Raw genomic sequence first — 24,606 nt, 5'->3', positions numbered from 1 at the left:
GGCGGATGGGTCCGTGTGGAGATGGAAAGGGGATGGATGGGTTGGGGGGGGGCGACGAAAGCCTCTCCTGGGGAAGAGGGGTGATGGTGAGAGAGGAACGCGGGCCCCCCCTCTCAGGGTGCCGCCTGAGGGGAGAGAAAATGGAGGAGGGGGGGTGAAGGAAGGGGAGGGAGTGAGTGAGGGGGGGGCTATTGTGCGAAGAGGCCGGGCCGGAGGGTTTGAAAAAGAGCCGCTTTGTTTGGGTTGCGTTGGTGGTTGGTGCGGGGTGGGTGGGTGAGAGAAACGGGACGACGGCGCTATCTTTAGCTTCCCTCAGCCGGCGTGGGAGGCACGGGGCCCGGCGGATCCCCGGGTGAGGGATAGAAGGAAGGAGGCCTGATTGGCTGACAAAAAGTGTCCGCGGAGGAGCCGAGGACGCGCCTATCCCCGACCCTGCTTAGCGCCTTTCTTCTTCCTAAAACCAGGGACCGCTCCGCTCTCGCAAGGCGCAGGGGCTTCCCATCCCGCTCCCTCCGTCGGGACTGAGGAAGACGCACCGAGCTTCTCTTCAAGGGGTTATTTAAGGGGGGGGGGGAAGAAGAGCGGCTGACAGAAAAAGCGTCTGGGGGGGAGAGACATAGGATGTGGAGGTTCGCCTTGGCGCCTCGACACCCCTCGGCTTCCGCGGGCGCCGCCGCCGGCCCCAGACAAGCGCCTCCGTCTTTGCGGCTGCGGAGCTTGGGAGGGGAGGCCGGCTGGGGTTTTCATTCGACGCCCACCAGGGGCTGAGTGAGCCTCCTTTCAGTGCGCAAACTCGGGGCACCAGATAAAAGCCGGGCTGGCGGCTCCGGCGCTGCTTTGATGGAGCCGGGAGAACCGAGGGGAGGAAGGAGAAGGAACTGATGGGCAGGCTAGAGTAGCTCGCTTGTCCCCTCAGCGGGGCTTCCCCGTCGGAGCAGCAGCAGCAGGAGGAGGAGGAAGCGGCGGGAGAGGCTTTGCTGGCTGCCCGGCCGGGACCCAGAGGCGGCGGCTGTAATAGGGCGCTGGGTACGCAGAGGGGGGTGAAAGAAGGGCGGGCGATTAAATGTCTTGTGAGTGTATCTATGGATGTTTTTTGCCTCCCCCTCCTCCCGTTGTCTGGTCCCGCTGGCTATTTTATTTTTTTTGGTCTGGGAAGGGGGGGGGTGTTTTTCTCAGCACGAAATGGCGGCGGCTGACGAGCGTCTTGTGTGTCGGCGGCGCGTGTGGCGTTTTTAACGTTCTCCCTGCCCTTCCCGCCTCCTTTTTTCCTGCCGGGCCTTTTCTCCGCAGCGAACCGCGGCGAGCAACCCTCAGTCAAGGGGCGGGGCCCGAAAGAGGGGGGGGAGGTAGCCGGAAGAGCGGCAGCCAATCGGCTTGTAAGGACGCCCCGAAGAGGCGCGTCCCGATTGGCAGATGCTGACATCATCCTGCAGCAGGGCCAGACGCCTCCGCTTGGGTAGGGCCGAGGGAGGGGGGGGAAAAGAACGGTCGGGGGGTTTGGCCGCTGGCGCAAAGGGAAGAGAAGAAAACGGGCGCCATGACAGCAAGGGAGGGGAAGCGGAGCGGCGCCGGGCAGAAGCAGCCGCGTTGGGTCGTCCGCTGGCGGTTCTAATTCCCCTTCCCTCTCCCCCCCCCCCCCACGCCAACTTTTGTTCCTTTGGCGGGTGGGGAAAGGAGAACGGAGGGGGCGTTTGTGGCGGCGGTTTTTTTTTTTTCGAGCGGTTAGTTAGCCGTAACTGCGTCAATCCAAGATGGCGGAACGTCTCCCTGGAGAGGCGAAGGGCGCTGCTGCTGCTGCACGTCGGCCGGAGGTCACGTGACGAGGCGGTTGCATTCTTCCGACGGCTTGGCTTGGCTGCGCCCCAGCTCGCTCCGGAAAAGGCGGCGCCGGCTGCAAACAGCAGCAGCAGCAGCAGCGAGCTTGGCTGGGCTGCCCGGCTCTCCCTTTCAAGGCGGTGGAGCGATGGAGCCTTTGCCCCCCCCCTTTCACCCCCCTCCACTTAACCCCCGGCCCTCTTTAGCGTGCGCGGCTGTGCCGAGAAACCGCCACCACCCCCCTCCGCTTGCGCCGTAAGGTGCGTCCAGGAAGCGGCTGTTCCTCCCTCCCCACCCCCACCCCCCCGGTCCTCTCGCGTCCTCCTCTGGCTCTGGTGCCTTTCCGCGGCGGGAGGAGCGACAGCCCGCCCGGATGGAAGGGAGTTGCAGGCTGGAAGAGCCAAGCCTCGGCGGGTGTGTTTGTGGGTGCAGAATAGGGCGTTTGGGGTGTGTGTGAGTGAAAAGAAGGCTGCTGCAAAGAGCCGTAGGAGCAGTCGGTTTTTTAAAGGTCTTTGGCAAGAGAAAGCAGGTCAAAGATGGTAGCATTTTCCTTAGTACTGGGAACTGCATTGTCCGATCTTGGAATATATATATATATATTTCCCTGCCTCCCCCCCCCCCCCGGTCTTTAATGGATTCGTTGCATCGGAAACCCAGGCCTTGGCACCGCTTTGGGATGGAGATTGGAAGCAGGAAATTGGTAGCTGCCATCTAGGTCTGTGCATCCGCCCTGTACCAAAAGGGCCTTTGTTGTTTTGCAAGAGGACCGAAAGTAAATCGGCTGCAAAAAAAATACCCGTGTTTCCCCGAAAATAAGACCCTGCTTATTTTATTTTTTTTTCCAACCCTGAAATAAGCGCTTGGCCTTATTGCCATGCGCTCAAAAGCCATATTGGGCTTATTATCAAGGGATGTCTTATTTTGGGGGAATCAGGGTAATAATAATTTTGTGTTGCGTGGTTTTAGGATGGAGAAATTTGCTTTTTTGTGGGGTTTTTTTTTTGTGAAAGCTGTGCTTCGCCGATTTGCTTTTCCAACTTGTATAAAAGAAGAGTTCTGTTCTTACTAACTTGTTTTTGGAGGAATCTTTTAAGTAGCTCTATAAGTAGCAAGTCTTTCTGTAATAGCGAAAAGTAGCTGGTGTGTGTTGCATTGGACATTGGAGTACAATCCTCATTTTAGCCTTATGGTTAAATCTTTCCTACTTAGCCTTAACTCTACAGGAACATTTAATCATTTTAATAAACTAATTAAATGTCATCTAAATATTTAAAAATATCAAGCTAATGGCCATTATAGGATACACATTATGACCTTGCACTAGAGGCTGGTTACTTAAAATTTCTGTTAGACTCCATCTGAAGTTCTTAGTTTTAATTACTGGTGATACATAAATTACAAATTTATAAAGAATTTTGGAATGACAACTTGATAACTGGGCTTTCATTCCATTGTATTATAGTATATGGAAAGTGCATGGTTGAGCTGCATAACCTCCCTTGCAAACAAGCTTCTTGTCACATTAGTAGCTTCCATTTGGTTGTTTTGAACCTATCAGAGTTCTATACTTTGATATGTGGCACGATTTGATCAGCCATAGTCCTCCTGTTGCTTTTCTTTATATATTAAACAGATACGGCCTAATGGCTAATCAATAAAATGTTATTTATATTGCACTGTAGAAATGCTTTCCATAAAGTCATTATGTTTGTGGAAAATTAATAACTCATGGAAAAAAACAGAGGTAGGCCAGGGTTCTATTGGCCATCAGTTACTCCTAGTCAGCCAAGAGGGAAGAACAATCTAGTTAAATCATTTCACACTCTTGTACCCCAAAATGCACAATAGCTTGAGCTGACCTATGGCAATTTGTAAAAATACATAGTAAACTTGTTTTGTTCCATGATCTCTGAAGCGTCAGTAACAATGACAGTTTGCTTTCTGAGTAAAATACAAAATGTGCAGTTCATGGACTCCAGAGCACCGCATCGAAACTAACTAGATCTAAGCTTGCTATGTGATTGTGTTGAAAGAGTTACCTTTATAAGGTTCTTGAAATCAGTCTGTTAGTCCCGTATACAGCAAAAAGCTAATCTAAAGTGAAAAGATAAAGATGCTGACGTACCTAGCTGTTTTTGGTGTAGGAAAGCTTTTGCTAGATTGAAAAAGGTCTGGTTTCTGTCTATAGTTAAATTTGTGATACTCCAGGAGTTCGATTCTGAGTGGCTCAAGGTTGACTCAGCCTTCCATCCTTCCGAGGTCAGTAAAATGAGGACCCAGATTGTTGGGGGCAAGATGCTGACTTTGTAAACCGCTTGGGGAGGCCTGTAAAGCGGTATATAAGTCTAAATGCTATTGCTATATTACTCCAGTGTTAATTCTTAGCAGGTATCTCTATATTCTGAACTGCACTTCTTTTGTGTAGAGGGTAAGGACTACTTTTAGGAATAGCAGTATTGCTAAAACTACCATTTTTATATATACTTAATTGGCCCAATTTGGTTTTTACATGCTGTGGCCCAATTCCACAGTACAGTTAGTTCTCAACTTACAACCATTCTTAGCAGCCGTTCAAAATTACAAAGGCCCTGAAAAAAAGTGACTTATGGCCGTTTTTTCACGTGACCACTGCAGCATCCCCACAGTCACCTGACCCAAAATTTGGATGCTTGGCGACTGACTCGTCTTTACGACTGTCTCCGGGATCATGTGATCATGCTTGGTGACTCGACCAAGCAGTTGATAGGGAAGCCAGATTCAACTAACAGCACTGCTGCTAACTTTTTAAGGAGTTATTCACCTAACAGCTGTGGGCAAGGAAGGTCATAAAATGGAGCAAAATTCACTTACACACCTGCAACAAATTTGGGGCTCAGTTGTGGTCATAAGTCGAGGACCACCTGTACAATGGGCAACGTTACGCTTCCAGAAGTGGTGTTGGGAATTTTTGTTGCTCTGGTATGGCTTATGGAAGGCTTAATGTCCTTTCTTTTGTTGAGGTTTGCCCAGCCATGGAAGATCCTGGCCCTTTATAAAATCTTTGCAATAGCTGCCTATCTCCCCATATCTCTGCCCTTTTGGCTGCCCTGCATTCCGCTATCACCTACCTACCCCTATGGAGGACCATTGATTGGGCATGCTTTTGTCAGTGGGAGGATGTAGATGATGGTATAGGTCAGGGGTCTGCAACCTTAAACACTCAAAGAGCCATTTGGACCCGTTTCCCACAGAAAAGAAAACACCGGGAGCCACAAAAACCTTCCCGTGCCTGACTATTTCTTGAGCGGCCACAAAACTAGAATATGTAGTTGAATTAAACGTTCTGTTTTCTTCTGAAATTTTTTCTTTTCTTGGATTTATCCATGGTTGGCCTACTGGAGGTTGAAAAGCTCAATAAATCGCGTGCCGGCAGGTGTCACATTGGTGGTTGTGATGCATATTTTGAGTGCCAGTGAGCCGCAGCAGAGGGGTGAAAGAGCCACAAGTGGCTCCAGACCCCTGGTATAAGTCAGTTGGGAGCAGCGGGACACAGTAGGGATAGGCAGTGGTACAGGTAGTCCTTGACTTAGGTTCTTTTAGTGACCATCTGAAGTTACAACGGCACTGAAAAAAGTGACTTGTAACCGTTTTTCACAGTTTACGACTGTTGCAGCATCCCCACAGTCCTGTGATCAAAATTCAGATGCTTGGCAACTGACTTATCTTTATGACGGTTTCAGCGGCCCGGAGTCACGTGATCCCCTTTTGCGATCTTCTGACAAGCAAAGTCAATGGGGAAGCCAGATTCACTTAACAATCATGTTGGTAACTTTTAACAACTGCAGTGCTTCACTTAACAACTGTCTTGCTTCGTAACAAATTTTGGACTGCATTGTGGTCGTAAGTTGAGGATTAGCAGTAGTGGAGTTCAAGGCAGCCAAAAGGGCAGAGGCGGGTAGATAAAGGGGGCGGGAAGGGCAGTTGAAGCAGAAGCGAGTGTAGCAGGGCAGGAGAAATGTGAGGTCCTCACTTAATGACTAATGTTGCTAGGTGGAGTTTTTCCTAACAATCGCTTCCCCTGGCAATGGAAATCCTTCTCCCAATCTCTAAACAAGGACTATTTGTGATAGTTAGGCCTTGTCTGCATTGTCAGGTGCAATAATACAATAATAACATAGCTAATAATACATTTGACCCTTCAGTAATAATCTCTTCAATTTACAATGACTTTTTAACAGAGTTACTGGTGCATTTTTATAGCCAGCAGCTTATTAAACGTTTGGTAAACTTTGTTTCTTACTTAACATACACATAACTTTTTTTATATGGACCATACTATAGATTTGGAGGCCTGCTTCTTTTCAGGTGCACTGAACCACCCATGGAGATTATATGGAGACTCTTTCCAGATGTTCCTCATCTGTAGCAGTTGGGTGAAGTGTACGGTAGAATTCTGTGTTGATTTTGAAATGCTGATTCTGGGGCTCTAGCAAAACCAATAAAAAGCCTTGTGCCTCCTTGAAAGCTAACAAAAGAGAAATATTGTGTAACTTTTAGAGGTCACAGTCCATTGCATCAGAAGTCTGGAATATAGGCTAAAAGAAAATATAAATATATAGGCACACATTTGCCTATGAGGGAGGCAAACCAGGTAAATATTGAGAGGAGAGGCAGAATTACCTAGTGAAATTAACTATTAAAGCCATAATTGAGTGTGCTACGCGCTTGTGTGAAACGCTGGCTAAAACATTTAATGCTTCATTCCACGAGGCATAGAATCAACTTGATTGTGATTCTCAAAAAATATATATACCGTGATAAATGTGTTAGCCTTTTGGCTTCAAACCGTTTTGCGTATATAATGTTGTTAGTAGTGACTTTGAAGGTAAGGAATATCATGCACTACAGTAAGGAGATGTGAAACTCGTTGATTAAAACGTGGAACGTTCTGGAGTTTTCTAGAGCATTCCGTCCTCCTTTAGATGGCTCTATTTCAAGGGTATTTTGACAATTTCTGGAAGTAAATCCTCCAAACCAGACATGATCCTCAGTTTCTCAGACATTGCGCTCTGGATGAAACCAACCTGTTCGGGGATCACAACAACTTCCGGTTCAGAGGATTTACTTTCAATTGAACTGTCCCGGGAACTGCATGATTAGTGGAACGTTCTGGAATTTTCCAAAATATTTAATTCCCAAGTCAGTGAATTCTGCACATCCCTCCGTAGGAAATCACAGTATCTTCCTACCGTCATGCCCCAGAGTTAGCTTGATTATTGGAACAGCCAACAGTCTGGAACAGACTGTTGTGCATGATTGCCTTCCGGCTTACAACTGGTGGCAAGAAAAAGGAGGCATGTGGAATGAACGGAGTATTTGCCACATAGTGTGAATACTTTTCTTCTGGGTTATTTTATAACGTTGGACTAAAACAGATCCTAGAGTTCCGCCTTACAGTATTTTAACACAATGGAGGGACCTAGAATATTCTCTACCTTGCAGAATTAGGGAGAGCTTTTTCCTATATAGTCCGGAGCTAAGCGAGAACAGTGGTTTTCAAACTGCAGTGCACTGCAGCTCCTTAGATTCACTTGGAGTAGCTTTTAGCCGGGGGGGGGGGGGGGGGAATATATATAAAACATCAGACTAAAATTTAGAAAGCCTTATAGTGCTGAGTGGAGCTGTGATCACACACACCAGAAGAAATGTGTGAATAGAAAACACTGCAATATTTATAAAAGGCATTTCATTGGGTTACAGAACCATTCATCCCTAGCCTTACTACTCTGTTTCCCCCAAAATAAGACATCCCCTGATAATAAGCCCAATCGGGCTTTTGAGCGCATGGCAATAAGGACAAGCTCTTATTTCAGGGTTCAAAAAAATATAGGACATGGTCTTATTTTTGGGGAGACACGGTAGCACTCAGATTTCTGCAGAAAAAAAAACGTTCTTGATCAGCTTTAAAATGGAGGGAGAAGAGGATCCCGCAGTTCTTGATCAGTTTTAAAATGGAAAGAGAGAAGAGGATCCCGGAACATTATACCAAAACAAAACACTTCCAGAAATGTAGTCCAAAGTTGTCTGAAAATCCTCTTTAAAAAATAATAATTGGCAACATATGTCAGCAGTCTCAGTCTACAGATCGAGCCCAGATTTGATTTATCAGCGTTATACGTATAATTCTGGGTATTTATTCTTTCCAAACATTGGCTATTGGTCAAGAACACATGAAGCAATCTTATTTAACTGTGGATTTACCCAAATCCTGCGGATAAACCCAAGGAGGTCACGTACGAGCTTCTGAATCCTATTCCTCACCAAGAAGGCTGTGAAGCCGGTGTTCATTAACCAGTTTTTCCTCAGGGCCACCTTCCCATGTCTAAAAATTAAGAGGGAGAGGAGAGAGTTTAACCGCAAGTTTAAACTGAGCCTAAATTCTATGAATTTTCTGAGGAAATACTTTTTGAGAGCCAGCGCAGCTAACGAGTCATTGGTATTATAATATTGTTATCAGCCATTTTTGCATCTCTGTGTGTTCCTTCACAGTTGAGTGTCTTAAGTGAATAAAAACAGCTACAGGGAATGGCGTGCAAGAGATTTCTTGATAAAGAAGAATATTTGTAGTTCAGAGTTGAAATGAGAGATCCCGGAGCTCTCTGAGCAGACGTTTCATTACCAAACTAGGTAAAAACATCAGTGCACTTAGTTTTTTGCCCTAGCTTTTGAGCAGAAATAATGGATGCCTGATACTGTAATTGCTACTTATTTAATAGTTGATAAACTGGGCAGGTTTTCCTGGTTGCGTAAAGAACTCAAAATTTGCGTGTAGTATACAACCTTCTCGTCTGTGTTTTAAAAACTCGTTTTTAATTCGTTTAACTTCAGTGGGGACCAGTGGCATCATTACCATTTTGTTACTTTGGCTTCGATCGGCAATCGAGAAGATTGGAACATCATTTGTTGGATTCAGAATTTAACATGGTTCGTGATGGACCAACAATGTTTGGCGACACAGAGAATGTTGTGAAAAGAGGACTTTGGGTAAATTGGGAAGAGGCCGACCCAGTTTTGCCAGTTTCAAAATAGCTCTGGTTCCTGTTCTTCATTATAGAGGCTTCCCAAGTGCATGCAGAATGAAGAATTACCTTGTTACTTGAAATAAATGGTTCTTTTCCTTCTGCTTTGCCCTCGTACAACTTGAAGGAGAAATAATACAGAGTTTGCAGCTCTATAAAATATTTGCCTGTTTTCCCATGTTGTGTTCATTTTTTTCATTATTATTATTATTATTATTTTTTTCTAAAGAGTTGGGAAGCTCTCAAGCTTTTCTCCTGGCTATTAAAATTCAGCTGCATCTCTCTGTTGCCAAATTCTTAATTGACTGTCATGTGGTTGTTATTCTGTATGATTTCCTTCAATCTTAAAAGATGGGTCATCTTAAGATTTGTCGAGGATGGGGAGGGGAGGTGTGACATGACAGCTCAACATGAAGCTGCCACAGTTCTGATAGCTTGTCTTGAACAAATCACTTAGTGTAATTACATACCACGAATGACATTTTATTTTGGCCTTTGGGTATCATGTTTCCCACAAATCTGCTTAAAAAAGCAGCTGGGAGTATATTTTCTCATGCAAATGAAGGTTTTCGGTTTCTCTGGTCTTTCTAATAAAGGCTAGATCTTAGTTTCAGCATTTCCCAGTCTCTCTCTCTCTCTCTCTCTTTCTCTCTATGTGGTCCCTTACCTAACTACAATAGTCTTTGACTTACGACCACGATAGAGCCCAAAATTTTCATTGCTAAACAAAGGCCATTGTTAAGTGAGTCATGCCCCATTATACAACCTTTTTACTCTGTGATTGTTAGATAAATTCCTACAGTTAAGTGAACCATGCAGTCGTTAAAACAAGTCTGGCTTCCCCCCATTGATTTTGCTTGTCAAAAGCTCCCTAGGAAGGTTGCAAACGACAGTCCTAGGACCCCAGGACACACCCAAAGTTTGATCACTTGATTGTGGGGAAGCTGCAGTAGTCGCAAGTGTGGTCACAACTCACTTTTTTCAGTGCCATTGTAACTTTGAATGGTCATTAAATGAGTGGTTGTAGGTCAAGGACAACTTGCAATTACCAATAAGCTTCCAAGTACCATCACTGAAACTAGGAAACTGCTATATGGAGCATGCAGGAATCATGTCTAACCCCGCACAATGTGTAGGGCCCCTATTTTTTAAAACAATTAAATGCCAATCTTCCATACATGGGGAGATGCATTCCAAAGACTTGTAAGGTGTGAAAGGAAAACAGTCACTTTGTAAAATACTCCTTGCTAGTTCAGCCATTTAATGTGTTATGTTTGGTGCCCATTCTATCAACCTGGTTAAGTTCTGTGGGAAGCCATTAATTCCTCAGTAGCTAGGGAACTGTCGCTTTAATTCACAGGATATTCCAACCTGCAGATCAAAATTAATGTATTGTTGAGGCACAATCGGCCTTGATAAGATTGTCAAACTGCATTTAAAACCAAGTCTAGGTTAAAATAGGGGCAACGCAGTGGCTTAGTTAAAACGCTGGGCTTGCCGGCTGGAAAGTCTGCAACCCAGGATTGAGACTCGGACGATGGATGAATTCCCATCCTTACTCCAGCTCTTGTCAACCTACCGTTTCCCTGAAAATAAGCCCCAGCTGGAAAATAAGCCCTAGCATGATTTTTTCAGGTTGCTTGTAATATAAACCCTACCCCCAAAATAAGCCCCAGTTAAGATTGTCAGCCAGACAGATGCATTTAAGTACCGTATTTTCTTGATGACCTTCCCCGAACCCTGAGAAGGAGTGTATCAGGTAGGACCAACGCCCCTTTCCCCCCAAAATAAGACCTAACCGGAAATTTAAACCCTAATGCGTTTTTTGGGGGGAGCAAAAATTAATATAAGACCCGGTCTTACTTTCGGGGAAACACGGTAGCAGTTCGAAAGCATGCAAATGCGAGTAGATAAGTAGGTACCACTTTGATGGGAAGGTAGTCGCGCTCTGTGATGTCATACTGACCACATGACTGCAGAAAAACCTTCAGACAGCGCAGGCTCAATGGCCTTGAAAGGGAGATGAGCATCGTTCCCCTTAAAGTCAGCAACGACTAGCAGAATAAAAATCCACAGATTAAAACAGGGCAAGTAGAAATGGTTAAAATTTGGGCCGTTCGGTGCGAGAAATGGAAAAAGCTTTTCCATAGGTCGACTTCCTTGCTAAATCCAGTTGATCATCAACCCAGCAAAAATAAAATAAAAGAGCGTGACTTAAGCAGTAGAAGTATCTCCATAGTGACAAGTGTCTGACAACAAACAGAAGCAAGGCTTCAGATGGGGAAGCCAAAGCAGCTGACGGGTTTTTTTAAATAGTCCTTTGCAAGTGAAGACTGCAACTATGTGATATTAGCAGGCAATACTATATCCTGCTAACTTCCTATCTCTTGCTTGGTTTCTTCACAAGTACGCAATGAGCTATTATTATAAAAAAATGGCTGTTGTCAAGATGTAATTGGGAAATTCTTCCTGTTTTGTGTAACAAGATTCTGACCAGAGAGAGAAAAGATGTTTCGGTCCCAACTTTTTACTCATCGTTACCCACATGTCCCCCTTGGGGAAGAGAAAAAAAACTCAACTGGGTTAGATTTTTTTTTTTTTAATGTTATTTTCCGCCAGAGTGTTGGGGCCTAAAAGCAGAGCGGTTTGCACTCAAAAAGCAGTTTCGCAATGATGTGTATTTGTATGACCTTAAACACAAATTGCTCTAAAGTAAATCACCCAGCGAGATAGTCACAAGTTTACAGAAATGGTAAATGGAAGCCACAAAAGGAGAAAGCAAGGAAAATAACTCAGAAATTATGCTTCTGCTTCCTTTTGTGAAATAAGGAAGTGAATTGAAAGTTGCCCTTTTCAGGAAAGCACACACAGGTCATCCTCGACTTACAACCTGTTTCATTTTGGTCACTACTCGAAGTTAAACAATGGCACTGAAAAAGTGACATATGGCTGGTTCTCTCATTTAACGGCTGTTGGGGGTCACATGATCAAAATTTGGCACTTGGCAACCAGCATGTATTTAGGGTAGGATCATGTGATCGCCATTTGCAAGCTTCTCAGCCAGCTTCTAATAAGCAGTCCACGAGGGAAGCCAGATCCACTTAACAACCACACAAATTACTTAACAACTGCAGCCATTTGCTTCCACAGGTCATAAAATAGGGCACTACTTACTTAAGAACCGCCTCAGCAATGGAAATATTGGGCTCACTTGTCATAAGTCGAGGACAATCTGTAGATATTGAAAGTTGCTCGTTCTATCATTGGCTTATGTTCCATTGGCTCATTACCCTAGGCAGCTAGTCCTCGACTTAACAGCAGTTCATTTACACATTAACGGCACTGAAAAAAGTGACGACCATTTTTCACACTTAACGACCGTTGAGGCATCCCCAATGGTCCATGATCAAAATCCAGAGACTTGGGAACTGACTCATATTTATGACAGTTGCAATGTCCCAGGGGAATATCACGCCATCCCCTTTTGCGGCCTTCTGACAAGTGGAGTCCATGGGGGAAGGCAGATTCACTTAACAACCGTGTTACTAACTTGAGAACTGCAGTGGTTCCCTTAACTGTGGCAAGAAAAGTCATAAAACGTGGGAAACTTAAGAGTATCGCTTAGCAACAGAAATATTGGGCTCCATTGTGGTTGTAAATTGAGGACTACCTGTAGTAGTATGTATTTCTGTAAAGCCTGAAACAAATGACGGGTTACTGGTTAGCGTCAACATTTGGACTTTGAGGCTCCGAGGCTACTGACGTCATTGGAAAGTGGTGGAAAGGCTATTTCACTTACTGTCCGGGAAGACTTACAAATTCCTACCTGATTAGTTAATTCTTTGGCTTCATCTTCATTCAGACAAGTGGCTCAGGCTCAGCGCCTACTATTCTGTTAACGCTTTCATGATTTATGTCATCCTTGGTTTGGAAAGCTGGAATAAATATTATAAATATCCCGTTTCAAAACATTTCATCCGAAAGCAGCCCCTTGGTGGCTGAAAGTCTGAACGCCTTAGGCAGCCCTGCGTTTTAGCTTGCATTATCACAAGTCTTGTATTGGAGGGAATTGCCAATTAATTTGCGGTATTGATCGTCTGCTCCTTGCCACCCTCTCTCTCGGCGGGATCTTGCTCCTTTCCTATCCATTCATCCAGATCAATTTCTTTAGGCGTAAAGTAGGTGCACCGGGAAACGTGAAAAGGGGTCGCGAGTCACTTTTTTTCAGTGCCATTGGTAGCTTCGAACGGTCACTAAATGAACTGTTGTAAGTTGAGGGCTACCTGTATATGGTTATTAAAATACTGGAATTATATTCTAATGACGCGGTGGCTCAGTGGCTAAGAAGCTGAGCTTGTCGATCGAAAGGTTGGCAGTTCAGCGGTTCGAATCCCTAGTGCCGCGTGACGGGACTAGGTGAGCTCCTGTTACTTGTCCCAGCTTCTGCCAACCTAGCAATTCGAAAGCACATTTAAAAATGCAAGTAGAAAAATAGGGGCCACCTTTGGTGGGAAGGTAACAGCGTTCCGTGTGTCTTTGGCGTTGAGCCATGCCGGCCACATGACCACGGAGACGTCTTCGGACAGCACTGGCTCTTTGGCTTTGAAACGGAGATGAGCACCGCCCCCTAGAGTCAGGAGCGACTAGCACATATATGTGAGGAGAACCTTTACCTTTACAAATAGTCTCTTTGAATTGAACTCATGTCCATGTAATTTTCTTGGAAATGAGATTTAAGTGGTTTGTCATCGCCTTCATCTGATTTTTGTTTTCTTAATTACTGTATCTGACCTACACTTCTGGTATTCTATAGAAGTGCCCACCCTCCAAATAGTAAACCAGCCCAACCCTGCTTATCTCCTAAGGTTGACTTAAGTTGGCCAGATCTTATACCGCTAAGGGCAGGCAAGGTATTCCTAGGTATTTGTCATTTCTTAATGGACTGCTTCTGAATAAATAGACTTTTGGGGTTATGTATTTAATCTGCATTCTTTTCTCTTTTTTTTACCTTTTCTTTACATGATGACTGCTGCAAGGATTTGCCTTTGCCAAGTATTGGAAAGAAAAAGGGAAGTTGAAGAATAGGTTTTAAAATTGACTGAACTGGGAGAGATGGTAAAATTAACAGCATTGATTAGAGGCAATGGATTAAATAAATTTATAAGAAGCTGTTTGTGGACTTTCCCTGTGTTAAATACCATTAGATTAGTTTTGTTTTGGGGGTTGTTTACCTGTTCGCTTTTTAAGTGAATAGATGGTGGATTGATTTGATTGATAATAGATTTCCATATCAGTGACATCTTTATATAAGATTTTTGGTAAAAATAGATGGGAAAGTTGATAACTCTTTGAAGACCCATTACAAAAGGCGGGGGAGATGTATGTATCAGATATATTTTTCAGCATTCAACCAAGGTGGTCATTTCATGTTTAATGTTGACGTTATATTTGTTATAAGCATATCTTTATTACTTTTTTGTTTGGATGCTTTTGTTTATAATTGGTTTTTTCCCCCATTCTATTTTGTATTTTAACTTTGGAGATAAAAATAAAAACTTTATTTAAAAATATATGAGTGATTTGGCATAACATCTGTTAAAAAACCAGAAAAGTTGGAGCCACTGAAATTCTCTTGCTTCCATTTAAAAAAAAACCCAAACCTTGTCCTTTTGTGTAACTGGTTTTCCTCACCATTAATTAAATTTGGACTAAATACATGTAGACGTGTGTTCTCCCTTTGTGTGCAATAAAACCGATTAAAAGTGTGTGTGTATACTGGCTATTCATTAAAGGAGAGGTTTTGAGACAGGTTACACAAGCTCTTGAGATAGGCTGCCACCAAAACAGCTGACAGGAATACCCATTGTTCTGCCTTGCTCTGCTGCCATCTAATCTGATTTCTCAAAAGGCCGGGTGGAAAATGTAATAATTGAAAAGGCATTTTGGCACTTCCTGGAGGGAACAGCCCTTGTACGAACAAACAAGCTGAGCATTTTACAGCTTTAAAGATGCAGATCTACATATGAGAAAACAAACCGCAAATAACTGCTCGTAAAGTTAAAAGAATTCGCTGACTTTAAAACAAAATGTTTTTTTTTTTTTTGACAAGCACACAGTTTAGGTGTATACTTTTGATAGCACTGCGGCCTTTTAGGTATGCCTATTCGGTTATGATTCTTGTGGGCGTAATTTAAAGATGAATGCATAAATAATATGAGGTTTATTCCTACTCCTTCTAAACCAGGGGCATCAAACTTGATTTCATTGAGGGCTGCATCGGGGTTGTGTTTGACCTCAGGGGGCTGGGGTGGGCGTGGCCAGCTTGATATCACTCGTGTTGGGGGCGCCTGTGGCGGCCCAAGCGCTCTGCCAGTGAAAACAGGCTCCCGAACTCCATTTCCGGCTGCAACGTCCTCCTGCAACCCTCTGCCAGTGAAAACGGAGCTCGGGAAAGCCGAACACAGCCCTCTCAAGCTCCGTTTTCACTGGCAGAGGCACTGCTGGCCGGTCCCTTGCTGTTTCCGGAGCGGCCCCGCGGGCCAGATCTAAACACCCTGCAGGCCGAATCCAGTCCCCGAGCCTTGAGTTTGACACCCCTGTTCTAAAGCATGGTCCTCTTTCAAAATTTGTTTCGGTTGTAGTTTGATCACTGGACTCTTAACCTGCAGGAAGAGAGGAGATATTACAGCAAAAATCTGGTGTGCATCTCCTCCCTCGGAACTATTGAAAACTTCCTAAAATTGGACAACGGAATGTCCTTGGTGAATTCTTTCTTTTTTCTGACCACTTTGATTTTCTTCAAAATGTAACATTTCTTTTTTTTTAAAGGGAGTGGATGAAGCCAGAGTGTTTCATCGAAGCAGAAAAACACAGCATTCGGATGAGTTAATTTTCAATCCGCTATTCTCTCCCTACGCCGGGAGTATACATTTATTTGTCCAAGGTCACGATAACAATTGGCTGGATTGACCGGGGATGATGGAACTCCTGATCCAATCCTCCTGTCAAGTGTACTAGGTTGTGAAAGCTTCCTATGCAATTCTAAGGCAGAAATGTGACTTTCACGGAGTTAATGATTCTCTTGCCAAGCAGGAAGTGGTGACTATTAGTAACTAATTCAACAATATTTACGCCAGGGCAAATAATAATTTTTAAAAAAACACCGCCATAAACCCATTTTCCATTTTTTAAAAATACGTTTTGCTTTGGTTTAGAAACGTGGAAATGAACCATCCAGACATTCTCAGGGAATTCTATTCACAATCTGCCACCTTCGATTTAAACAACGGTTCTCATTTAGTGACCGTTTGACGTTAACAACAGCCCTGAAAAAAAGTTGACTTGTGGCCCTTTTTTTGACGTGATCACAATCTGGATGCTTGCCAACAGGTTCATACTTAACGACCGTCGCCGTGTCCCAGGGCTCGCACTTTTGCGACCTCCTGACAAGCAAAGCCAAAAACCGTGTTACTAATTTCACCGCTGCAGTGATTCACTTAGCAAATATGAAGAGAAAAGTCGTAAAATCACTTCAACCCTACAACTTGTTTTTCTTTTTTAACTTTCCAGTCTAAATCACACAAAAAGAGATTGTCCCAACTATCTGGTTCGTGGGTCTTGAATTTATTCTCCGTTCAGCTTGCGTACATATTACTCTTACCAAACGTTGAATGATTTCTCCTTCGCATTAATGGATCACCTATTTTTAAGTTCCTCTTGTGCTATGCAGAGCAAAAGGGGAGTCAAATTTCCAGCCGGCTCATTTGCATCCCTTCTAAAAGTCTGTTTAGTGATGCCAGCTGTCCAACATCAAAAGCTAAACCTACGAAGGTAGTGCAAAGATATTCTGCTCAAACTGACAGCTCCCAATCCTGAAAGCTATATAAGTTGTCCTCGACTTAAAACACAGTTCATTTAGCGACCAAAGTTACAACAGCACCGAGAAAAGGGACTTCTTGCCCATTTTTCACGCTTAACAACTGTTGCAGCATCCCCCTGATCAAAATTCAGATACCATGTTTTCCCGAAAATAAGACCCTGTCTTTTTTTTTTGAACCCCGAAATAAGCACTCGGCCTTATTTTCGGGGAGGTCTTATTATTTGGGGGGGGCATGGAGCAAGATGGGGCTCCTCTTGCCGTCTTACCTGATTTCCAGCTCTTATCTTTAAATATTTTCAGGGAGGGCTTATTTTGGGGGGGGAGGCTTATATTGAGCCTTGGTGGCGCAGCAGACTAAAGCACTGTTAAGTAACACTGTTAAGTAACACCAGCTGCCTGCAATTACTGCAAGTTCAAATCTCACCAGGTTCAAGGTTGACTCAGCCTTCCATCCTTTTGAGGTAGGTAAAATGAGGACCCGGATTGTGGGGGCAATAAGCTGACTTTGTATAAAAAAGAACACCGCTTAGGGGCCCCCGAAAGCCCTACTAAGCAGGTATATACAAAAGTATGAAGGCTATTGCTTAACGCATTGTAAGCCGCCCTGAGTCTCCGGAGAAGGGCGGCATATAAATTGAACCAATAAATAAATAAATAAATTTTAGTGCATGCGCTCAAAAGCCCGATTGGGCTTATTCTCAGGGGATGTCTTATTTTCAGGGAAACAGGGTACTTGGCAACTGACTCATATTTATGACGGTTGCAATCTTCTGACAAAGTCAACGGGGAAGCCACTTAACAACCCAACCGCTGCAGTGATTCACTTAACAAATGTGGCAAGAAAAGTCGTAAAATAGAGCAAAAACTCACTTTTAACAAATAAATCTCGCTTGGCAACACAAATTCTGGGCTGAGTTGTGGTTGCAAGTCAAGGACCAGCTGTCCCAACTCAACAACTGCAGTGATTCACTGAACGACTGGCAGGAGAGGTCGTAAAATGGGGCAAAATTCATTTTGACTTTGCCACAAACATTTTGGGCTCAATTTTGGTGGTTAATTGAAGATTACCTGTATAATATTTTCCATGTTTTTATTGAGGAATGGAGATGACCTCTCCTGCCAACACGAGTCACAGTGGAATAACCCAAGCGATGGTAATGCTGTTTTGTGGAAGTTAGTAAGATGGAAAAGAAAATATGCTGGAAACATGCTGTAGCAGGGAGATTTATCCAAAAGGTGTGTGTGCGAGTGAAAATTCATAGATAGACACAGTTTAATTTTTGGACGCTGAAAATGTTTGATGCCCCCTAGTGTTCTTTTCTGATTCGAAGACGGGATCATTTTTATCTTGAGAAAAACACAAACTCCTCTTAACTTTTCTTTGGAAGAAAATAAATATATATTTTATCCCATTAAATGCTGGCAAATGTTTTAATTTGGGGTGTGGCAAGTCTAGATTAGCAAACGGATCAGGGTAGGCGCGCTTTAAAACCAAAAACGTGAATAATTTTTGTTTTGCAGCTCACATTACGAATAGACGGTTGAAAAATGAATTTATTAACAGGACACACAGATCTGCTGAAATGCTGGGTGGCGAGGCAGTAAAAGGAATTTTAAGATAGTAAATCAGAGGTGCGGGAATTATAGTCCTGTTATGACTTGTGGACTTCAACTCCCAGAATTCCTGAGCCAGGAATTCTGGGAGTTGAAGTCCACAAGTCATAAAGACCATAGTCCTCACCTCCGTAACTGTATAATGAACCTGGGGAGGGGGGCTATATTTAGTTAGGAGTTAAAATATGATAAGCCCTCATTTGCCTCCATTTTGTTTCCTTTTTAACCTTGTTTTAAGAGTGATTATTTTTATTTGTTTGTTTGTTTGTCAAACATGTACAAGATAACAAGTATAGGTATGACCATAAACATGAACAAAAAAATTATGCCATTTCGATGCACACCAAATAACATGTTAAAAATCTGCATTCTATATCTCAGTGCTGTATGCTTAACAGCTACTCTGAATCTTTATAAAAGACCCTGGGAAACACCCACTTCCATTTTTATACTTTCCTACACATATTGAATATTGTGCCTAGGCTCTAAGTTATATATATTGCATGCAATAAAGTGTATTGGTTCTTTTTTTGTAAATTCTAAACGCAGTGCCATAGAACTCTAGTTCTTCTATGAACAAGAGAGTTGGGCACAAAATCTACTCTTTTGGTGTGGGGGGGGGATTAATCCAGATTAGGATTTCCTGCCTAAGCAGGGGGTTGGTCTAGAAGACCTCCAAGGTCCCTTCCAACTCTGTTATTCTATTCTATTCTGATTTGGAAAATGGTACCATTGCTAGAATTCTTGCCGCCTCATGTATTTCAATAAATCTTGCTAAAGCTATTCAGGAATCGGGTTCAAAACAAATGCGGTTTAGACCGCTGTTGAAAAAGGAAGACCTTCTAACATAGGAGCAACTTGCAAATTTGAGAGGAGAGCTTTCGTTGGCAGCACAAGGTGTGAGGAAAACCGTTAAGAAGAGTCTTCCTGTTTTCACACTTTCAGTTCTATTAATTTCCACCCACCGCCCGTATTTACATAAGGTGCAAAGTTCAATGCCCCTACAGATGTCCTGGCTTGCAAGTCCCCGTAATTTCTTGCCTGTCCGTGCTGGCAGGAGTTGTAAGTCCTTACAACAATTCATGATCAATCACAATGCTTGGTTCGTATTTATGACAGTTGTAGTGTCCCGGAGTTATGTGACCTTTGGATTCACTTAACAGCCGTGTAACTTAACAACTGCAGGGATTCCCTTAACAACTGTGGCAAGGAAGGACATAAAATGAGACGGAATTCACCTAACAACGATCTATACCTGTTGTGGTCCTCTAGCAGCCCACGTAGCTGGCAGCGGAGTCGGACAGTGAGGAGGCTGGGGAGGAACATGGGCCAGTCCTGGAGTCCTGAAGGCCTGGATGAGGGCTCTGCGTCGGATGCAGAGATGGGGCCAGGGCCATCTGGGAGTCATGCGCTGACTCCGGAGCCTTCAGAGAGGCAGAGAACCAGGAGGAGCCTGTTCCTAGTGCGCGCATGCACAGAGCTGCCAGAAGCACGAACAGTTAAAACAAAAGGGACGACTCAGGAGTAAGGCCTGGAGATGATTGGCCCCTCCCGTAAGGCTTAAAAGAGGAGCAAAGGCACGTGGGCCCTATGCAGGAAAGCAACGTTGTTAATTCTGTTCCCAGTCAGCATCTCTGTTTGATTCTGGACTCCGTGTGGCTTTGCCAAGTAGGTCTTTGGCAGCTTGTCAAGGGAGATAAAGGTTGGTGATTATCCCGAAGGACTTTTTGCAACTAATTGGGACTCAGCTGTGAATGAACGTAATTCACAGCTGTTGCAATAAAAGAGTTTTTTGGGACTACTCGTGTGTTTTAATGACTCAGGAAGCCTAGGTCACAACAATACCTCCTACCCCCAGGTATGCAGGTAAACTGCAACTTAACAAACAATTGGGACTGGAAGATTCACTGTTAAGCAGTGCGGTCGTTAAGCAAGACATCACGTGGCCACACTGAGTTTGCCGATAATGTATGTTTGCAATCTGCAACCTTTCCTGCTGTCTTCCCCAGTGATTTGTCAGAAGCCAGCTGGCAAAGTCACAAATGGTGATCACGGGACCCCAGCATGGCTGCTACTCCCACGGGTGTCAAACGGGACACACCAAGTGAGACCGTTGCTGAGTGAGTTTGGGCCCATTTTACGACCTTTCTCGGTGGTTAAGTGAATCACTGCGGTTGATAAGTTAGTAAGCCGGTGGTTAAGCGAATCCAGCTTCCCCATTGACTTTGCTCGTCAGAACATCACGGGGGGGGGATCAGGTGACTTTGGGACACAGCAACGGCCATAAAGATGAGTCAGCTGCCAAGTGTCTGAATTTTGATCACATGCTCATGGGGATGCTGCAAAGATCATAACTGAAAAAGGGTCATAAATCACTTTTTTCAGTGCTGTAACTGAATGGTCAGTAAGAGAATTGTAAGTCAAGGACAGGGCTGGGACTGCTGGGGGTTCGCACGGATTCGGGAGAACCTCTAGCTAAGATTCTGTGCAGTTCGGAGAACTCCCAAATCCCACTCCTGGCTGGCTCCTCCCCCTGCCCCTCCCCTCCCAGGTGTCCCCATGCGACCCGTTTTGGATGCAGGTAAGTGCAGGGTACGCACGGAGGCTCGGGGAGGGCGAAAAACAGGCCTACCGGAAATTCGGGAAGGCCGGAAACAGGCATGTTTATGACCTCCAGATGGTCTCCAGAGCCTGGGGAGGCCATTTTCGCCCTTCCGGAGGCTCAAGGAAAGACTCCGGAGCCCGGGGAGGGCAAAAAGCACTTCTCCCCTGCCATGGTGCAGGAGGCCGAGTAGGCCACGCCCACCATGGCCACGTCCACCCAGCAACCGGGCAGACAACCCCTTGATAACATTTTTGAAGCCCACTCCAGGTCAAGGACTCCATGGTTTAGGGCCAGGGTATTTACGAGACCGCCTTCTGCTACCGATAACCTCCCACCGGCCAATACGCTCTCACAGAGAGGGCCTCCTCAGGGTGCCGTCGGCCAAGCAATGTCGGCTGGCGGCCCCCAGGGGGAGAGCCTTCTCTGTGGGAGCACCCGTCCTCTGGAACGAGCTACCTCCCGGAATACGGCTGATTCCGGATCTCCGCACTTTCCGTAAGGGCCTGAAGACATTTTTATTTCAGCAAGCCGGCCTGGCCTGAATAGGTTTTATGGGTTAGTTTTTAATTGTATAGCTAGGGGTTTTAAATTGGGGCGGCCGTTTAATTTAATTTATTTCTAATTATTTTAACTTTTATATTGTATGTTATTTTAATTCTCGGCTGTTCACCGCCCTGAGTCCCTTCGGGGAGAAGGGCGGGATATAAATTTAATAAATAAAATAAATAAGGACCACTTGTAGAAGAAGCAAGAGTGTCCCATCCTGGAAGATTGTCCTGTGCAATTTAGCACCCACAATTGCTTGCTGGTTAACGCAGGTTGTTGCCAGATGTGAATTTAAGGCCTTCAAGCCTTTATACTCAGGTGTGGCCATTTTTATAACCAACCCAAAATAGAATCTGTCATGTCAGACTCGTGATTCACCGGCTTAAAAAAAGAAAACGACAATCCTTCTCTCTTCTTTTTTTAGATACAGTATTTGTGGATTCATAAAACATTCCCCAGCTGTCCTGAAATAATTCCAGTTTTTTCTCAGTTTTAAGGGCGTCTTTGAGCGGTTGTAAAAATGAATAAGAGATCAGCTTCAGCATCCAAGGATCGCTACAGTTCCAATAAGTGTCTTCAGCCACCATAATCAAGGAACCAAACTTGCTTGTAGGGTTCTGTTGGTTGCCATCCAAATAATCTAAAGGCCGTGAAACTTGGAGAAACTTGGAGCTTTATCTCCGCTGAACAAAACTCCACGTCGGCAACAGGAAGAGCATCCGGCCATTAAAACGCTCTGCTAGCTCTGTTCAGTTGCCCGGACTCTACCCTGCAAGGGATTATAAGGTTAAATGACGATGATGATTAAACTTGGAGAAAAATAGTGTGAGCTTTACAGTCACTAAATCAGTGATGATGAATCTTTTCGGCACCGAGTGCACCGAAGCGCCATCAACCCGAAGATCAACGGGCCAGTGCGCATGCACGCTCCAGCCATCTGGTCTTCAGGTTTCCAACACACGCATGTGCACCAGCCAGCTGGTCTTCACGCTTGCCAGAGCGCTGGAAACCCGAAGACTAGGTAGCTGGCGCAGCTGATTTTTGGGTTTCCGGCACTCCAGTGCGCACAAAGACCAACAGGCCGGCGCTGTTGTGGCTCCGTTACCTGAGCCTGTGTCATCGGCAGGAGAGGACTCCGAGAGTCAAGTTGGCAAGGCCTCCCTCCCCAGGACCCTCCTCTCTGGCAATGCCTTCGGTGTCCGCTGAAGGGCAAGAGATAGGGCCGGGGCCAAGCACGCCCACGCAGCCACAGATGGACAGTGATGAGGGTAATGAGTCTTGGCTGGATCCACGCCAGCGTCGCAGAGATAAGCACGTGCAACAGAAGAAAAGGCGTGCCCGAGATTAGGCTGAGTCACTGGACCACACCCCACAGGATATAAAAGGGAGCGTGGTGGCCAGTCAAACCTTGTGACGAACAAAGCTGAAAGCTTCCACGCCATTCTGCATTGCTGGACTTTTGCTATAGACTTTGCTGGATTATCTCTGGACTTGATTGACTCTGTAATGATTGAGCTGTTTCTTTTGATGTACCAGAAGTGGGGAGAAGTTATCTCTCCTGTTCGTAAGTAATAAACTCTTGGCAGGCAGCCACTAGGTTGTTGCCAAGTTCCGTTATCATAAGGAAAAGGATTTTGCCGGCTGGTTTGGTCTTTAACTCTTGAACGTCTGTTGGTGTGTGTGCGTGTGGCAAGGGGACAGAACAGGCGCACATGTGAGTGCCAGAAACCAAAAGAGCAACTGGCGATGGCACGCATGCCTACAGAGAGCACTCTGCGTGTCACCTCTGGCACGTGTGCTATATGTTCGCCATCACGGCATTAGACTGTGACAATTAATGGGCCTGTCTTTATTCCCGGTCATTATTCATTTCTGTCCTGTTGTGCAAGTCAAATTTTGCAGTTACCAAATTCTGCAAACAGCGGCCAACATTGTATGTTAGCTTCTGGCAAGACACAGCACAAATTAAGTGTCATTTCAAACTCTCAAAAGAGTTGTATGTGGCTTTGCCTGCCCGAATCTGTTCCTTTGCGATGGGATGTTTTGTGTTAATGAATTGCAACTCATTGAACTGGAGTTGGAATTAATTTTATTCGGAATAGACCCCTCGATATTTATGGAGTTTTGTTTATCTTAAAATTCCCTCCCTCTATTTTATGTAGACTTAAGCCTGCATCTAGTGTTGGCAATTAATGATTTCTTTTAAAAAAATAAACAATTTTGCTGCTTTACCTAAGATCGTTGTAATTGTTGGGACACGGTAAATGTAAGTTTTTAGCTCTCGTTGCCATTATTCGAACTTGCTTTCATAATGATCAGTAGTAGCACTCAATTATGAGTTTATGACTAAACCTAGCGTAGACATTGAGTAAAACAATTGAAATATTACAATCCTGTAGACAGCAAAAATAATAAATAAATCAAAATCTTGGATGTAGCTTATAGTGTACTGAACAATTTTGAGTCGTCTCCATTAAGTGGGACTGAATTAAAACAATGTTGCCTGACATTCTTCACTAATTATATGTTTGGATGGAATTCTTACTATTCATTCTTGGAAATCTTTAAAAGGACAAGCAATTAAAGGACTAATTTTGAAAGCTGTTAACTGTGCAAAAGAGCCTCTCCCGTTTTGTACACAAAAAGCTGAGAATTGTGAATCAACTCCACAGATAAGGATGAAGGAGCCTGATTTAGCTCAACAGACAGAAGCACTGTAATTTAACACCAAGTGTCTGCAATTAAAGTAAGATCGAATCTCGCCTGGCTCAAGGTTGACTCAGCCTTCCATCCTTTCTAAGGTAGGTAAATTGAGGACCCAGTTTGTGGGGGCAATAAGCTGACTTGGTATAAATTTATACAAAAAGTATGAAGGCTATTGCTTAACGCATTGTAAGCCGCCCTGAGTCTCCAGAGAAGGGCAGCATATAAATCAAATTAAAAAAAAAAAATCAGTAAAGAAAGACTCATTGGAGAGGCAGAACTAAAATTATTTGAAGAAAATGATTTGAGGGATGCTCCGTTCCGATGCAGTTACCAGCCAGCCGTCTTCTCACTTTTCATCCCTGCTTCATCCCAGTTTTGAGTTA

At 44.4% G+C, this 24,606-nt stretch overlaps 1 long non-coding RNA gene across 1 annotated transcript; it reads left to right on the top strand.

Annotated features, from left to right (window-relative positions):
* Positions 1–834: 834 nt before the first annotated feature.
* On the top strand, positions 835–23,748 carry LOC132712141 (uncharacterized). The gene is made up of 2 exons (XR_009622829.2): positions 835–1,026; positions 21,942–23,748. It is a non-coding gene; the product is annotated as an uncharacterized LOC132712141 (long non-coding RNA).
* Positions 23,749–24,606: the final 858 nt, after the last annotated feature.

This window comes from Pantherophis guttatus, chromosome 7 (genome assembly GCF_059756535.1).
Source record: "Pantherophis guttatus breed Tessera chromosome 7, ASM5975653v1, whole genome shotgun sequence".
Lineage (NCBI taxonomy): Eukaryota > Metazoa > Chordata > Lepidosauria > Squamata > Colubridae > Pantherophis > Pantherophis guttatus.
The sequence above is the reverse complement of the archived record's forward strand: the minus strand, read 5'-3'. Positions and strand labels throughout refer to the sequence as shown.